General features: G+C 32.4%; 1 pseudogene; it reads left to right on the top strand.

Annotated features, from left to right (window-relative positions):
- The window catches only part of LOC139876539 (polyubiquitin-like), a 106,250-nt pseudogene that overhangs the window by 12,351 nt on the left and 75,915 nt on the right, over positions 1-17,984 (top strand).

The raw sequence follows: 17,984 nt of genomic DNA, 5'->3' as shown, positions 1-17,984 counted from the left end.
TTTATTAGGTCTTGTTGTTGGTGTGTTCACATGTATGCTAGTTGTCATCTAGCTTTACTAGTGGGTCTAGTTGGTGTGTTATGATTATGTTTTGCTTTAATCCTCTATATAAGTATTTGATTGTAACCATTTGAAATCAATCCAACACATTTGGTTTTTCATATTCTTGTTCATATTATTTTCTTAACCTTTCATTCATAGCAAATAACTTGTTGTTTTATGGTATCCAGAGTTTGGTTCTAAGTTAAACCCTTGTGTGCAAATACTCAAAGTTCACTCAGAGTTCCAAACTAGTTATCTTGCTATTAAAAATGGAAGACACAAATGGAAACAATGGTGGTATGATCAATAGAATGAAGAAACCTGTAGGCAACAACTACAAGTATTGGAAGATGTGTATGGAGGCTTTTCTTCAAGGTCATGATCTGTGAGAACTTGTGACGGGAGGTGATGCCATAATTCCCGAAGAAACTCTAGAGAATGTAGAGTCAAGAAGAAAATGGAAGGTAGGTGTGGAAAGGCTCTCTTGGCATTAAGAACTTCAATTAGCAAATTAAATAGTTCATAGAACACGCTCGTGATATTACTTCTCCAAAAAAAAGTATGTGATACTCTTGAGAAACTCTTTTCTAAGAATAACACCACAAGGTTGCAATTCTTAGAAGATCAAAATTTATCCAGAAGGCACCAGAGCTGCCGACTATGTCAATAACAGCTGCTAGCTATCCAACCGACTAACCCATACTATTTAAAGACGAGTTTTATTTGTATTTTGGCAGAGAAAGAGAGAGAAAAAAGAGAGTTACAGCTTAAAACGAATTCGTTTTCTTAACCTTTCTATTATTTTAGTTAGGTTTAATATTAGTTTAAGATTGAAGATTAGTCTACTTTGTTTTCAAGTCTATTCAAGATTTATCGATACAATTCTTTACTTTGTGTTATTTAATTTTTAAAGGTATGTTTATTTATTACTTTCATCTATTTTATTTAGTTTTAATTGCTTAATAATGGGCTAAAACTTAAAAAGGAATCCTTGAACAATGTAATACCCTGATGATAATTGCAAATAACCTTAAAAAACTGACTTTAACTGAAATCAGATTCGTTTTTTGGTATTCATAGTCGCCGGCTATGAAGACTAAAGCCGCCGGTTTTATCTTTAAATTATAACAGTTTATTAATCAATATTGATAATTTGAATTTAAAACGTATTCGGTGTATTTTGTTTGTTACAGCCGCCGGCTGTAGTAAAAGTAGCCACCGACTATTGTGATTACAAAAATGAAATTCGACAAAATTTCTGACTTAGCTGTTGAGTTAGATTTTGGATACTATTAAGGTCTTAAGCTTAATTATTTACCAATGTTTGATCAATTGAATTTATAATTAATTATGTAATTAGAGTTTTGAATATCACATCACTTGGAACACTCTTATTATTTAATTAGAACTGAATTATTGATTGATATGACTTAATTAGCCATGTTAAAAGGATAAATTAGTACTTAAATACAATTGAAATAATGGTGAGAATTATAGTTAATCACCATAATTAGGTTTAAACTATTTATTGAGTCTTAAGCCTTAAGATTGTTAATTTAGACATCTTATTTATAATTAACCTGATCACTTAGTCTCAATTTAAGATATTGTGAAGTCCATTTATCGAAGTTAATATAGACTATAAAAATGCAATTTGAAATAGGGTATGAAAACATTTAAGTATGTTAATTTAATTATCATTGTTTATTTCGCTATTATATCATTGCTATTTATTGTTCTTAGTTACTTCTATCTTTTGTGATTAATATTATTATTGTCTTTATTTGGTTTACATAAACAAACTCAAAAATCTCTAATAATAATTAAATTGAAAACACCTCTCTTTTGGGACGATACCTGACTTACTGTTTACTATACTACATTTATCAAGTTTTGTTGCTCGATAGTGTGCTTCAGTCAATAGTAACTTATAATTTATAAGTATACAAGTTATTGCAAATAAACACCTCAACTGTATACACTTTTGCACATCAGGGACTCATTTTGACAATTATATTATTTTGAGGATGAATCGTTATATTTTGTTGGAAAATTAACGTCTTTGGTTTTTGTTAATATATTCAGAATAGGAAATTGATGAAAATACACTTTTTTTAAGGCTTCAAACAAAATACATTTTTTTTTAAAAAAAATTGCCTTTTTACACCATTCGGTAGACGGGATTTCTGTCTACCACCTTTATCTGTCGTCTACTACCATTTTTACAAAGTAGTAGACAGTAACAATAAGGTAGTAGACAGTGAGAACAAAGCAGTAGACAGCCAATTTCAAGGTAGCTGACCGTCTACTGCCTTGTTGTTACTGTCTACTAACTTGTTGTAGGTGTCGACTGATATGTATTATTGGTGTCGACACCTACAACAAGGTAGTAGACAATAACAACAAGGCAGTAGACGGTCAGCTACCTTGTAATTGGTTGTCTACTGCTTTGTTCTCACTGTCTACTACCTTGTTGTTACTGTCTGCTACTTTGTAAAAATGGTAGTAGACGACAGATAAAGGTAGTAGACAGAAATTCCGTCTATCGAATGGTGTAAAAAGACAATTTTTTTTAAAAAATTGTATTTTGTTTGAAGCCTTAAAAAAAAATGTATTTTGAATAATTTCCCTTCAGAATATACGATGTCAAAGTTGGGTCTGGGCCTCGGCCCAACTTGAAACCCTTATAATAATCGTATAAAAACAGAAGAATCTAGAACCTCTCAAAATCAACCCGGCCTCAAAACGAAAAACATGCAGATATTCGTGAAAACCCTAACCGGTAAAACCATAACCCTAGAGGTCGAAAGCAGCGATACTATCGACAATGTTAAGGCCAAGATTCAGGACAAGGTTGGTATAAATACTTTTACGATGCTAATTAATGTGTTTAAACAAAATAAAACGCTTTAATTTTACATAGATACATGCTCCGTACGAATAAGATGCTGTATAATTTGTGGGTATTCCTCCGGACCAGCAGCGTTTAATCTTTGCCGGAAAACAGCTCGAAGATGGCCGAACACTTGCTGATTACAATATCCAGAAAGGTTCGTTTTTTATATGGAATTTGTGTTTGTTTATATAACAACTAGTAGTTTAATTATTTTAGCGGAATTAAATTGTTATGAAGTTCATAATCGTGCCTTTTTAATAGTATTATTAAGGAATTTCATACCATGATTCTGTATCATGTTAGTTATTTTTGTTAATTTGGAGTGATTTTAAATGATTGTATAATTTAATTGCATAAAAGAGTCAGCAGCTTTTAAGGTTAGTACGTGTTATTAAATTAAATACAGTACCAATTTGGAAATGGCTTGATTTGAATTGTGACCTTAATGCACTTATGATTGTGTTTTAGGAAAATAATGTTTAGTGAAATTCATGTAAAATGCTCGTATTGTTTGAGATTAGACAGAGTATTAATTAATATTCTGCTTTTTGTTCAGAATCAACTCTTCATTTAGTATTGAGGCTGAGGGGAGGATTTATGAGATTCGAAGCCTCTATGATAACATTGGCCAGGAAATACAATCAGGACAAGAAAGTTTGCCGCAAGTAAGTTTATTTATTCATCATCATTATGTGTTGATGTCGGATATACTGTACCTTTTACTCATTGTGGATGGAGATTGCATTTTGTGCTACTTGAATTGGTTCCTTGACATTAGCTTTTTTGTTGAAAAGATTAGCGGGTTCGGTTTTTCTTCTCTACTGGGAGGCCTTTCAAACTTCTAAGTTTTAATTTACATCTAACATTTCATGACCCTTTATTTTGTAAAAAGTCTTGTTTACATGATCTTGGTTTATATTGTTGAATTATCTGTTGTATGTAGTTGGGCTTTTTCTTGAGCTTATCTGAATTCCACTTTATTGAGGCGGTCCATAATTTATCTAAATTTTATGCTATGTTAAAGTTAATTAGTGCCTTTTTATTGCTAAATTGTGTTTCGTTAGGTGTTATGCTCGCTTGCCCCCAAGGGCTATGAATTGCAGGAAGAAGAAGTGTGGTCACAGCAATCAAGTAATCATTTTTTCAACTTTTCTATATAACTATCATTTATGTGCCTACTCTTAGGATAGTTTTTACGTGTTCTATCGTGATTTTTTATTTGCTTTGATCTTTCTCTTTAGTTTGTTAATTTTTTATTTTTATTTTTCTATTTTGTGTTTGCAGCTAAGGCAAAAGAAGAAAGGCAGGTACTGTTGGTGAAATAGGAGTGTTTTGTTTGTTGGAAGAGGAACATGTCTGGTTAATTTTAGAATATCTGCATCTATTCTAGTGATTTTTGTTGTTAAGTACCTATGAATATGAACTTCCTAAAGTGTTTGTTTAATTCAAGAAAATCGTTGGTTAGATGAATTTACCAGTTACCATATTAACCTTGTGGCTTCTATAATTTTTTTTATCTCTCTCTGATTTCACTATTACCATGAGCTTTACAGTTCAATTTCTCTAAAATATAATTCCTTTCAAATCTCCATCAATCGCCTTCGCAAGAACAAAACTTATAAACATGTATGTCATATGCAATCTGATAAGAACTGTTAGCTTTCTGATTTGAATATACATATCTTGTCTGTACAGAGTGCATAGTCCAAAAGTTTATATTTTGGTTCTAGTTAGGCGAAATGCCGAAATAGTAAAGCGAGTACATTAGCATGGAGCTCCAGATTGACCTCGGGGAGGTTTTCTACCGGATCCATTCAGGATTCAAACCCGGTCTGCCTGTCCCTCGGGATGGTTTAAGGATCGGGTTCCTGCAATGCGATTCGGGTGTAAATTTCGAAAGTCTGTGCGTGCGTGGCAAATGAGAGTATTCGATGCCGACTGTTGCCTTTCAAAAAAATAGTCAAATGTCAGAAATCTAGTTTTATAAAACAAAAAGTTTTGAACAACATAGTACAATCCACCAAAGGGCTTATTGTGTGGCCGTAAGTAACTCATCGACCTGAGGTGGTGAGTTAGAGTCACATTGTCACACCCCCAAATAGGGCCTGGGGTATTTGTGACTAATTATATCAAATCACATTTGTATAAACGAGAACGACTCTATATAAGACGTTCTATTGAGTTTTGCAGCGGAAGATAAATAGATTACATTGTATTTAGAGCATTAAATGTTTTTAAATGAATTGGTAAGTATGCATGAAGACTCCAAGCATTGCAAGAAATCATCATCAAAGCAGCAGATATACAGCGAAAACAATATTTAAGTACATGAGAATAAACATGCTTTAAAAAGTCAACACGAGGTTGAGTGAGTTCATAGGTTTGTCATAAATAATGATTTCAGTAATAGATATAGACCACAAGATTTTTAAAAAGTAGATCTCGCAGGGATCTAAGAGTAGTGTCAAGTTTGTGATATTTAGACTAAACAGTTTCAAAGTTTGCCCCGTGATAAGTTGTACTGTCCTTGTCGGTTTGAATCATTATTAAGTAATACAATGACTTGGTCAAATGTATCGGGGACGTTACTCCCGATAGGCCTACCCCCAATAATTAAGAATGCGTTATGTAAAAGCAATTAAAAATATCACAGTGGGGACTTGCAGGACATAGCCAGATATAACACAGTTTAATAGTTGGTACTTGTGTCTAACGTATAAATCAGTTATAAAAGTTGCGCATGTATTCTCAGCCCAAAAATATATATAAAGGGAGCTATGAAAACTCACGATACGATAGTTTGTAGTAAACATGTGTATGATGGCACTAAACAAGTGCAGAGTTGTCCTCGAAATCACGAACCTATATCAAGTATATATTAACACATATACTTGTAATCGAATAAGTTTATGTATATATATATATATATATATATATATATATATATATATATATAAATTTATTAGTTATGCCAGTTTTATATATAAGTTTCTCATATTCATTTTATATATTTAAGAATATAAATTTTATTATGTTATGTGTAAAATATATATATATATATATATATATATATATATATATATATATATATATATATATATATATATATATATATATATATATATATATATATATATATCATTTGTTTGTTAAAATAGTAATTGTAATAATACTAAAATAATATTAGTAATGATAAAAATAACAATGATAATACTTAATGTTTATGATAACAATGTTAATAAATCTATTAGTGATAAAAATAATGATATTAATAATAATAATTGTAAAAATATTAATTTTACTATTAATGTTAGTTATGATAATGATTTTAGTAATTACATAATAATAATACTCATTATAATATAAATAATAATACTTATAATAATAATATTAGTAATAACAATAATAATAATAATAATAATAATAATAATAATAATTATAATAATCATAATTGTAATTATAGTTATGATAATAATAATAAAAATAAAATAATAATAGTAATAATAAAAATGTTAATTTTAATAAAAATGATAGGTTAATAGTAATTTCAATAATCTTATTAATAATAACACTAAAATTAATGTTAAATAATAATTCTAATACTAATATTAATAATAATGATACTTAATGTTATTTAATCATAATAATGATAATACTATTAATAATAATAATATTATTAATAATAAGTTGTATTAATAATAATGATATTTATAGTAATCTTATCATTTTTAGTAAAAGTGATAATACTAATAATATTAATGTTATTTATTAATAATAATAACATTAGTAATAGTTGTAATACTAGTAAATGATAATGATGAGTGATAATAATAATATTAATATAATAAATTAATATTAATACATAATTATTTACAAATAATGGTTCGTGAATCGTCGGAATTAGTTCGAAGTTAAAGATTTTGTTTAAATTTTTGCCGGAAATATCCGGGTTGTCATACACATTATGGACTAATTAATGCATGTGTGTTTGCCGTTCTGAAAAAACATAGTACAATCCAAAAATTTCAGCGTAGCTAAACCACTTGCCCAGTTTTTAGTGAATCAGGCGCAAATTGTGGTTATTCTCAGTATGATTGCCCATCAAATGAAGGCAACGAACGATGAAGTGTAACTATTTGGGTAAATATGTTACGAAGGTTTCTTAGTTAAGACAAAAAAAGAGGTAAAAGATTTATTTCATGCATTATTGAAACAGAATTTAAAATAAATTAAGTACATCTTAAAAAGGGGGAGGGGGGTGATAATGCTAAAAATGAACATATATTTCATAGCATTATCCCTCGAGAAAGACAAGCTTTTAGTTGCAATTGTCCTATTTACAAGTGATATTCGTTTAAATAATAAAAGGTGAAGACAAAAGACAGATTCGACGAATTGAAGACGCAAACGACCAAAAAGCTCAAAAGTACAAAATACAATCAAAGAGGTTCCAATTATTGATAAGAAACGTCTCAGAATTACAAGAGTACAAGATTCAAAACGCAAAGTACAAGATATTAAATTGTATGCAAGGACGTTCGAAAATCCAGAACCGGGACATGAGTCAACTCTCAACGCTCGACTCAACGGACCGAAAGTTACAAATTAATTGTAACAGACTGACACCCGGGCTAGTTGTAAGTTGTCCATTTTTTCCCTAAGGGTTTGTGCTTAGTCTTAAGTGCTTTTATTTTAATTATTTAATTAGTGTTTTATTATATTTGTGTTGTGTCCAGTTTGTGACAAGGGTCCCAGAACAGGTTTGTTTATTTTATTTGGACCTCGTTTGGGTTACCTAATCTTGTGCGAAAGATATCTGATAACTGGTAAATACCCGTGTGTTGCACAGTGTGGGAATTAATCCCAAATATGTGACTAGTGTACTGCCTTCTTCTTTCCATTTCTAGAATTTTCCCACACACACCCGTACCTTCATCCCTCCCACCTAACCAAACCCTAATTCTCCATTGTTGATCTTGAGCTCGAATTGGTCTTGAAATCACGTTCTTTACACTCTACTGATTCTTTTAAGGTATGAATCATGAGCTTTCATGATCAATTTAGTGTTAAAATGGTGTTTTTAAGTGTATTTGTTCATAAGCTTGATTTTGTGTCAAAATCCATGGATTTGATGTTGTTATGGTCAAAACTTTATGGGTTTATAGTCTATAACATGTAGTAATTGAGTTGTGGTAAGTTTTGGTGTCGAAAACGAGCTCTAGATCGAGTTTTGGTGAATTTAGCTTGAAGTCCGTAGGTTGTGTTCAGAATCTGCAGATGATGAACACAGTCGGCCGACTGTCGGTTGACAGTCGACCGACTGTCTAGTGAACCGACCGACTGAGTTCGACTTTCGGCCGATTGTGGTGATACCAAATAAGTCGACCGATTGGGAAAGTCAGTCGAACGGTTGTGTCAAAAGTCGACCGACTGTCTATGTCAGTCGACCGATTGAGGAGACAGTCGACCGACTGTGTGTACAGGGCAGAATGTTTTACCAAAGTGCCTTTTTCTAGCCGTTATGCTGCCCGTTTATATTTTGGTGTTCAGGATGTAAATTTTGAAAGTGCATAAGTGTTAAGCATGAAAATTTTAGCGGACGCATTTTTTTTTTATGAATTTGCTATAATTCGCTGTCAGTGTGTCTAATCTTGATGGGAACACTATTCTAACTTGGTTTTTGTTGTTCTCAGGAGATAAGGACAAGGAAGAAGCTCAGAAATAGTAACTGAGCAGTGGCTGGTAATTGGTGAGTGGGTCTATCTACGGATAGAGTTTAAGTAGCATATCATGCTACTGTGGTTGACTCTTTTACCATGCATAGTGTAGGAATTGCCATGATAGAATAATATCGTTTGCCTGATGCTGTATGTGAAATATGTGTACACTGTGTGAATGGCACCAGTCGGGCCTAGGGAGACTGGGGACTCGAGACCGCGCCTAGGAGAGGTTAGAGTCCGTATGAGGTCAACCGTGCCTAGGGGAGGTTGGGTCCATAGGCTACTAATTGTGGAGTATAGTGTGAATGATGCATCCCCTGCATCTGGATAACTATACTGTTAATTGAGTAGCAGGGACTATCGGTAGACTCAGGCCCGATCAGCTGGGAGTCGTGTGCTCGTACAAGCCGCCGATCCTCGTATTGTCTTATTGTATGCTAGTTGATAGTTAGCATGTGTTGTTGTTAGTATATAGCTTGTGTGTGACTTAAGCTATATCTGTTAGATAGATTCCATTCACTTAGCGGTGCGCTAATCCCCCACATATTCTCCCCTTGCAGGTTTAGGTACTGCTAGTCGGGAAGGGTGCTATTGCAGAAGACATGTTTGACAACCCAACTCAGATGTGGACTTTTGTATAAATAATGTTTTGTGATAACGTAACACCGTTGTGTAAACTTAAATGTAATGACGTGACTTATATTGTGTTTGTTAATAAAGTCTTCCGCTGTGTATTTAAAAAAAAAAAAAAAAAAAAGAGGCCGGTGTTACATTAATTATGTATATAAATATAATATAATATATAATTAATTATATAAATTATATATTTATATTATATTTATATTATTAAAATCCGTCGGCAGACTAGGATCCAAACTTGTGTGAGCTGGATTTACGAACTCCGCGACTTGCGGAGTTTGAAGAGCAAGAGTGCCGCGACTCGCGGAGCAGCCAAATTCGAAAATGCCTATAAAAGGCAACGCATTCTGAACGTTTTATATATCCTAATTCTATCTTTCTTTCCATCCTACGTAAACGTATATATATATATATTTATATTTTAATTTTAATTTTAATTTTAAATCCTAATAATAAGGGTATGTTAGCAAATGTTGTAAGGGTGTAAGCCGAAATTCTGTCCGTGTAACGCTACGCTATTTTTAATCATTGTAAGTTATGTTCAACCTTTTTAATTTAATGTCTCGTAGCTAAATTATTATTATGCTTATTTAAATCGAAGTAATCATGATGTTGGACTAATTACTAAAATTGAGTAATTGGGCTTTGTACCATAATTGAGGTTTGGACAAAAGAACGACACTTGTGGAAATTAGACTATGGGCTATTAATGGGCTTTATATTTTTTTTAACTAAATGATAGTTTGTTAATTTTAATATAAAGATTTGCAATTGGACGTCCCTATAAATAACCATATACACTCGATCGGACACGATGGGCGGGATATTTATATGTACGAATAATTGTTCATTTAACCGGACACGGGAATGGATTAATAGTCTATGGAATTATTAAAACAGGGGTGAAATTATGTACAAGGACACTTGGCATAATTGATAACAAAGTATTAAAACCTTGGGTTACACGCAGTCGATAACCCGGTGTAATTATTAAACAAAGTATTAAAATCTTGTTACAGTTTAAGTCTCCAATTAGTTGGAATATTTAACTTCGGGTATAAGGATAATTTGACGAGGATACTCGCACTTTATATTTATGACTGATGGACTGTTATGGACAAAAACCAGACGGACATATTGAATAATCCAGGACAAAGGACAATTAACCCATGGGCATAAAACTAAAAATCAACACGTCAAACATCATGATTACGGAAGTTTAAATAAGCATAATTCTTTTATTTCATATTTAATTTCCTTTATTTTATATTTAATTGCACTTTTAATTATCGCACTTTTATTTATTGTTATTAATTGCATTTTTAATTATCATACTTTTTAATTATCGCAAGTTTATTTTATCGCACTTTTATTTATCGCAATTTCATTATCGTTATTTACTTTACGCTTTAAATTAAGTTGTATTTATTTTTAATATTTTACATTAGGTTTTAACTGCGACTAAAGTTTTAAAATCGACAAACCGGTCATTAAACGGTAAAAATCCCCCCTTTATAATAATAATATTACTTATATATATATTTGTATTTTTATAAATTAAAACTAATATAGCGTTAAGCTTTGTTTAAAAGATTCCCTGTGGAACGAACCGGACTTACTAAAAACTACACTACTGTACGATTAGGTACACTGCCTATAAGTGTTGTAGCAAGGTTTAAGTATATCCATTCTATAAATAAATAAATATCTTGTGTAAAATTGTATCGTATTTAATAGTTTTTTCTAGTAAAATATAAGCTATTTCATATACACCTCTGCGCACATCAAGTATTTTTGGCGCCGCTGCTGGGGAACGCCGAAACGAAACGCCACACACATAAAAAAAAAGATTTTTATTAAGTTTTATTTAGTTTTTGTAAAAATACATTTTTTTAAATATCAAAAATATAAAAAAAAACCGAATAAAAAAAATAAATATATAAATTTATTTTTAAGATTTTTAAAATTATAAAGTATTTTATTTCTATTTTAGTTTTTAAAATATAACTTTTATTTAATTTATATAAATATTTTAATTAAATTAAAAACAGAAAAGAAAAAAATATAAAAAAAACTGAAACTATCGAATTTATACCTGCACCTCATTTGAATTTTCAAACCCCGCAACTCACGGAGTTTTTCTGGTACGTGGCACCGCAACTCGCGGAGCCACCCTGACACGAACAGAAACCCTATTCTGCATTAAATACGGAGTAATTATTATTTTTATTTTTTTAATTATAACCCTAATTAGGTTAGTGTTTTAATTTAATTTTTAATTTAGTTTTTATTATTATTTTGTATTATTTAGTTTTAATTAGTTATTTAATTTATATAAACTTAATAGTTTTATAAAATAAATAATATAAAAATAATATTTTTATAAAAATTGTAATTTTTACAACTTTTAGTTTATTTTTATATTTTGTTCTTTTTAATTGTTTTAGCGTAATTTTTTGTATTTTTCGCTCGTATTTAGTTTTAAATATAGTTTTTGCCATAGTTATTTTTATTTCTAGATTTTTAGGTTTTGCCGTAAAATCCCTTAAGTGCTTTTTCTTTAGACTAAGATTTAGGTGCTTTAGAATTTTTCGACGCCTTTTACCCATGTATCAATTATCACTCCAATTAGTAATCTCAATTTGCAATTTTAATTTTAAGTTAGTGATAGTAATAAGGTTGGGTTAGTCGAGTATTTTAAAGTTTTATAAGTCACTCTTTTTCTTTCTTATTTTTCGACGCCTTTTATTTATTTATTTTTTTTCAACCCTTTTCTTTTTCGACCTTTTTCGACGCGCTCTTTTTCTTTCTTATTTCTCGTCATTCTAGTTTTTAGGACTTAGAATTTTCTCTATTTCTTATCTAAAACTTCTTAAAATTACGAAAATTTATTTTAAGTGTTTAAATTGATAGACATCAAAATTTCTGGTTCGTAGTAATAGTTGGATTTATACGTGGACCGGGTTATTGGAGCCAAACAGTACTCAATTATATTGAGACCAAATGAATCCTGCCCCTCTGCTGCATCTTTTGGCTATTCGAAACGTGGGCAAAATCAGAAAAGTCTATTAATTGGATAACTTATATAATTTTTCTTTCTTTTTAAAAACTAATAGGATATTCAGTGAATGCACCGAGCAAGACGTTCACCACATTTTGTACGTTCACCACCTGTAACTCGATCAAGACATCTAGCAAATATTGTCGCCGTTGATTTTCCTTTAGAATCGTCATCCAGTCGACCAAGTACTCCAATTCAAATTTTCGATAATCCATTTTTTGAACCCGACCTCACAATTGAGAATCCGGAGAATATTCAGGGACGATTCATAGATCCTGAACCATTAATTTTTCCTCCGGAACCACCAATCATTCAAACAGAGATTGTTGAGGAACGAACCATTAAATCAGAATTCTCTAGTGATTCAGATTCAACAAATTCAATCATGGAGAATCTAGAACCTTTAAGTATGGAAGACCGAATGAGAGCTAAATGCACTGGCCAAGGTCACGCAATTACTCATCCAGACATTAATGCGTCAGATTATGAAATCAAAGGACAAATTCTACATATGGTGACTAATCAATGCCAATTTAGTGGTGCGCCGAAGGAAGATCCAAATGAACATCTTCGTACCTTTAATAGAATCTGCACACTACTTAAAATAAGAGAAGTTGAAGATGAACAGATATATCTCATGTTATTTCCCTGGACTTTAAAGGGAGAAGCCAAAGTTTGGTTGGAATCGTTACCTGAAGGGGCGATTGATACATGGGACGTTTTAGTTGAAAAATTTCTTAAACAATTCTTTCCGGCATCTAAAGCCGTAAGACTTCAAGGAGAAATTGTTACGTTCACACAGAAACCGAATGAAACTCTATATGAGGCGTGGACAAGATTTGGAAAGTTATTGAGAGGATGTCCGCAACATGGTTTAGACACTTGTCAAATAGTACAAATATTCTACCAAGGATGCAACATCACTACAAGGAAAGACATCGATATAGCAGCTGGTGGTTCTATTATGAAGAAAACCGAAACTGATGCTTATAAAATTATTGATAACACTGCTTCCCACTCACATGAGTGGCACCAAGAAAAAGATATCGTTAGATCATCTAAAGCAGCTAGAGCCGATTCTAGCCATGACTTAGATTCCATTTCTGCAAAGATAGATGCTGTCGAGAGACGAATGGAAAAGATGACTAAGGATATACACTCAATACGAATTAGTTGTGAGCAGTGTGGAGGACCACATTTGACAAAAGATTGTCTCAGTATTGAACTAACTATGGAACAAAGAGAGAATATTTCATATATAAACCAAAGGCCTGAAAATAATTATCAGAATAATTATCAACCGCCAAGACCGATTTACAATCAAAACCAGAATTATAACCGAAATGTTCCATACAACAATCAACAAGGTCCTAGTAATCAACAAGTATCCAATAATACTTACAACCAGCAAAGACCTAATTTTCAAAACAAACCACCACAAACCGATAATAAAAAGCCGAATTTAGAAGATATGATGACGAAGCTAGTTGAAACTCAAACGCAGTTTTTCACATCTCAGAAACAAACTAATGAACAAAATGCTCAAGCATTTAGAAATCAACAAGCTTCTATTCAAAATTTGGAACAAGAAGTAAGTAACCTAGCAAGGTTAATAGGAGAAAGAAAACCGGGAAGTCTACCTAGTGATACAAATGCTAACCCCCGAAATGAAACAGCTAAAGCCATTACCACAAGAAGTGGTACAACACTTAAACCACCTAAAATACCTGTAATTTCTGATGAAGCTATTCCTACTCCACAAGAACCACAACCTGAACAAGATAAGGAAAAAGAACCGGTAGTTGAAAAGGATAATGAAGATAACACGGTTAAGACTAAACCTTATGTTAAACCATACCAACCACCACTTCCTTACCCGAGTAAAATGAAAAAAGAGAGACTTGAAGCCGAGCAATCCAAATTCTTGGATATGTTTAAACAGATAAATGTAAATCTTCCTTTCATTGATGTAATTTCAGGAATGCCTAGATATGCTAAATTTCTGAAAGATCTAATCACAAATAGAAAGAAAATGGAAGAACTCTCGGCTGTTACTATGAATGCTAATTGTTCAGCAGTGCTGTTGAATAAGATACCAGAAAAACTATCCGATCCAGGAAGTTTCACAATTCCATGTTTTCTGGGTAGTCTTAGTTCAATAGAAGCATTGGCAGACTTAGGTGCTAGTATAAATCTAATGCCGTATTCACTATACGCTAAACTAGACCTTAGAAAATTGAAACCAACAAGAATAAGTATACAACTAGCCGATAGATCAATAAAATATCCTAGAAGGCTAATGGAGAACATGCTAGTTAAAGTTGATACTTTAGTATTTCCAGTAGATTTTGTTGTTCTGGATATGGAAGAAGATTCTCAAGTTCCTCTCATATTAGGAAGACCATTCTTAAATACAGCTAAAGCAATGATAGACGTGTTTGGTAAGAAATTGACCCTAAGTATAGAGGATGAGAGTGTTACCTTTTCAGTTGATAAAGCAATGCAACAACCGCAATCTGCAGATGATACATGTTATTATATTCAAACTATAGATTCACATGCAGAATTATTAGAAGAATTTCCAGAATTACAAGGAACAGGAGAATGTTCTTTAGGAGAAGAAACTGAACCAATTGATGAAACTGAAATGTTAGCTACACTAATAGCTAATAGATATGAATCAATAACAGAAGAAATTCAAATGCTAAAAGAAGAAGACAGATATCGATATAAATCATCGATAGAAGAACCACCGACATTAGAGTTAAAGTCACTTCCAAACCATTTGGAATACACTTATTTACATGGTAAATCTGAATTACCTGTAATAATATCGTCTTCTCTTACTGAAAATGAAAAATCTCAACTCATTTTTGTGTTGAAAGCTCATAAACCAGCCATTGCATGGAAGATTCATGATATTAAAGGAATAAGTCCTTCGTATTGCACACATAAAATCCTTATGGAAGAAGGTCATAAAACGTATGTGCAACGCCAACGAAGACTAAATCCTAATATGCAAGATGTAGTTAAGAAAGAAATTATTAAACTGCTTGATGCAGGTTTAATTTATCCAATTTCTGATAGTCCATGGGTAAGCCCAGTTCAATGCGTACCTAAGAAGGGTGGCATGACTGTCATTACAAATGAGAAAAATGAGCTTATTCCGACTAGGACTGTAACATGATGGCGTGTATGTATTGATTATAGAAAATTAAATGACGCCACCAGAAAAGATCACTTTCCCTTACCTTTCATTGATAAAATGTTGGAAAGATTAGCCGGAAATAGTTACTATTGTTTTCTTGATGGATTTTTCGGATATTTTCAAATTCCAATAGCACCCGAAGACCAAGAGAAAACCACATTCACGTGCCCTTATGGTACTTTTGCTTACAAACGCATGCCATTTGGACTTTGCAACGCCCCTGCAACCTTTCAAAGGTGCATGATGGTGATTTTTCACGACATGATAGAAGAATGCATGGAAGTTTTCATGGATGACTTTTCAGTCTTCGGTGATACTTTTGAAACATGTCTAGCTAATCTTGAACGAATGCTTATTAGATGCGAACAATCAAATCTAGTATTTAATTGAGAGAAATGCCATTTCATGTTTAAAGAAGGCATCGTTCTTGGTCATAAAATTTCAAAGGAAGGAATTGAAGTGGATAGAGCTAAAGTAGATGTAATTGCTAAACTTTCACATCCCACCAATGTTAGAGGAGTTAGGAGTTTTCTAGGGCATGCCGGTTTTTACCGACGTTTCATTAAAGTTTTTTCTAAAATTTCCACTCCAATGAATAAACTCCTAGAAAAGGATGCACCATTCATCTTTTCAGATGAATGTATCAAATCTTTTAATATTCTTAAAGAAAAACTCACTAATGCGCCGATCATGATAACACCAAATTGGAATCTACCGTTTGAACTAATGTGCGATGCAAGTGATTTTGCAATGGGAGCCGTTTTAGGACAAAGGATTGAAAAACGATTTCAACCTATATATTATGCTAGTAAGACGTTACAAGTAGCACAAACGAACTACACAACTACTGAAAAAGAACTTCTTGCTATTGTTTTTGCTTTTGACAAATTTCGTTCATATCTCGTTCTAGCTAAAACGGTGGTCTATACCGACCATTCTGCTCTTAGATACCTATTTTCGAAACAAGATGCTAAACCAAGATTAATCCGTTGGATCTTACTCTTACAAGAGTTTGATATTGAAATTCGAGATAAAAGAGGAGCAGAAAATCTCGCCGCTGATCATCTTTCTCGTCTTGAAAATCCTGAATTAGAAGTTCTAAATGAATCGGCCATACAAGAAAACTTTCCTGATGAATATCTATTGAAGATAGATTATAATGAAATACCATGGTTTGCAGACTATGCAAACTACTTAGTATGTGGATTCCTTGAAAAAGGATTGTCGTACCAAAAATGAAAAAAATTCTTCAGTGATATAAAACACTATTTCTGGGAAGATCCACATCTGTTTAAAAGTTATCCCGATGGAATAATACGCCGATGTGTATTCGGAGATGAAGCCAATCAAATCTTAAACCATTGTCACACAGGACCAACAGGAGGGCATTATGGGCCTCAACTAACAGCAAGAAAAGTTTATGATGCTGGATTCTATTGGCCTACAATTTACAAAGACGCACACCTTCTTTGTAAATCCTGTGATGCTTGTCAAAGGGCCGGAAAAATAAGTCAACGTGATGAAATGCCACAAAATGTCATTCAAGTATGTGAAGTATTTGACATTTGGGGTATTGACTTTATGGGTCCATTTCTGAAATCTCATAATAATCTCTACATTCTCGTAGCCATTGATTATGTATCTAAATGGGCGGAAGCACAAGCTCTCCCAACTAACGATGCACGAGTTGTAGTCAACTTTTTAAAACGTCTTTTTGCAAGGTTTGGAACACCGAAAGCTTTAATAAGTGATCGGGGAACTCATTTTTGTAATAATCAACTTGAGAAAGTTCTCAAAAGATATGGAGTAACTCATAAAATCTCTACCGCTTATCATCCACAGACGAGTGGACAAGTTGAAAATACCAACCGAGCTTTAAAACGTATTCTAGAAAAAACCGTAGGATCAAATCCGAAGGAATGGTCCATTAAGTTGGAGGATGCACTCTGGGCTTTTAGAACAGCCTACAAAACTCCAATTGGAACCACACCTTTCAGACTCGTTTATGGAAAAGCATGTCATCTTCCAGTAGAAATTGAACACAAAGCATTTTGGGCTTCGAAGACATGTAATCTTGATTTACATGAAGCCGGACGTCTACGATTAAGTCAACTAAACGAATTAGAAGAATTAAGACAAGAAGCATACGAAAATTCGTTAATCTATAAGGAAAGAACAAAGAAATGGCATGATAAAAGAATCAGAAGTTCAAAAGAATTTAAAGAAGGAGACAGAGTTCTTCTTTTCAATTCACGATTCAAGCTATTTCCTGGAAAATTGAAATCAAGATGGTCTGGACCATTTATAGTCAAAAGAGTTTTCCCATACGGAACAGTAGAGTTAATAAATTCAAATGGGATTGAATTTAAGGTTAATGGTCACAGAGTTAAACATTACATAGATAGTCCGATGGAAGTT

This window comes from Rutidosis leptorrhynchoides, chromosome 1 (genome assembly GCF_046630445.1).
Source record: "Rutidosis leptorrhynchoides isolate AG116_Rl617_1_P2 chromosome 1, CSIRO_AGI_Rlap_v1, whole genome shotgun sequence".
Lineage (NCBI taxonomy): Eukaryota > Viridiplantae > Streptophyta > Magnoliopsida > Asterales > Asteraceae > Rutidosis > Rutidosis leptorrhynchoides.
This window is presented reverse-complemented; position numbering and strand designations above follow the sequence as displayed.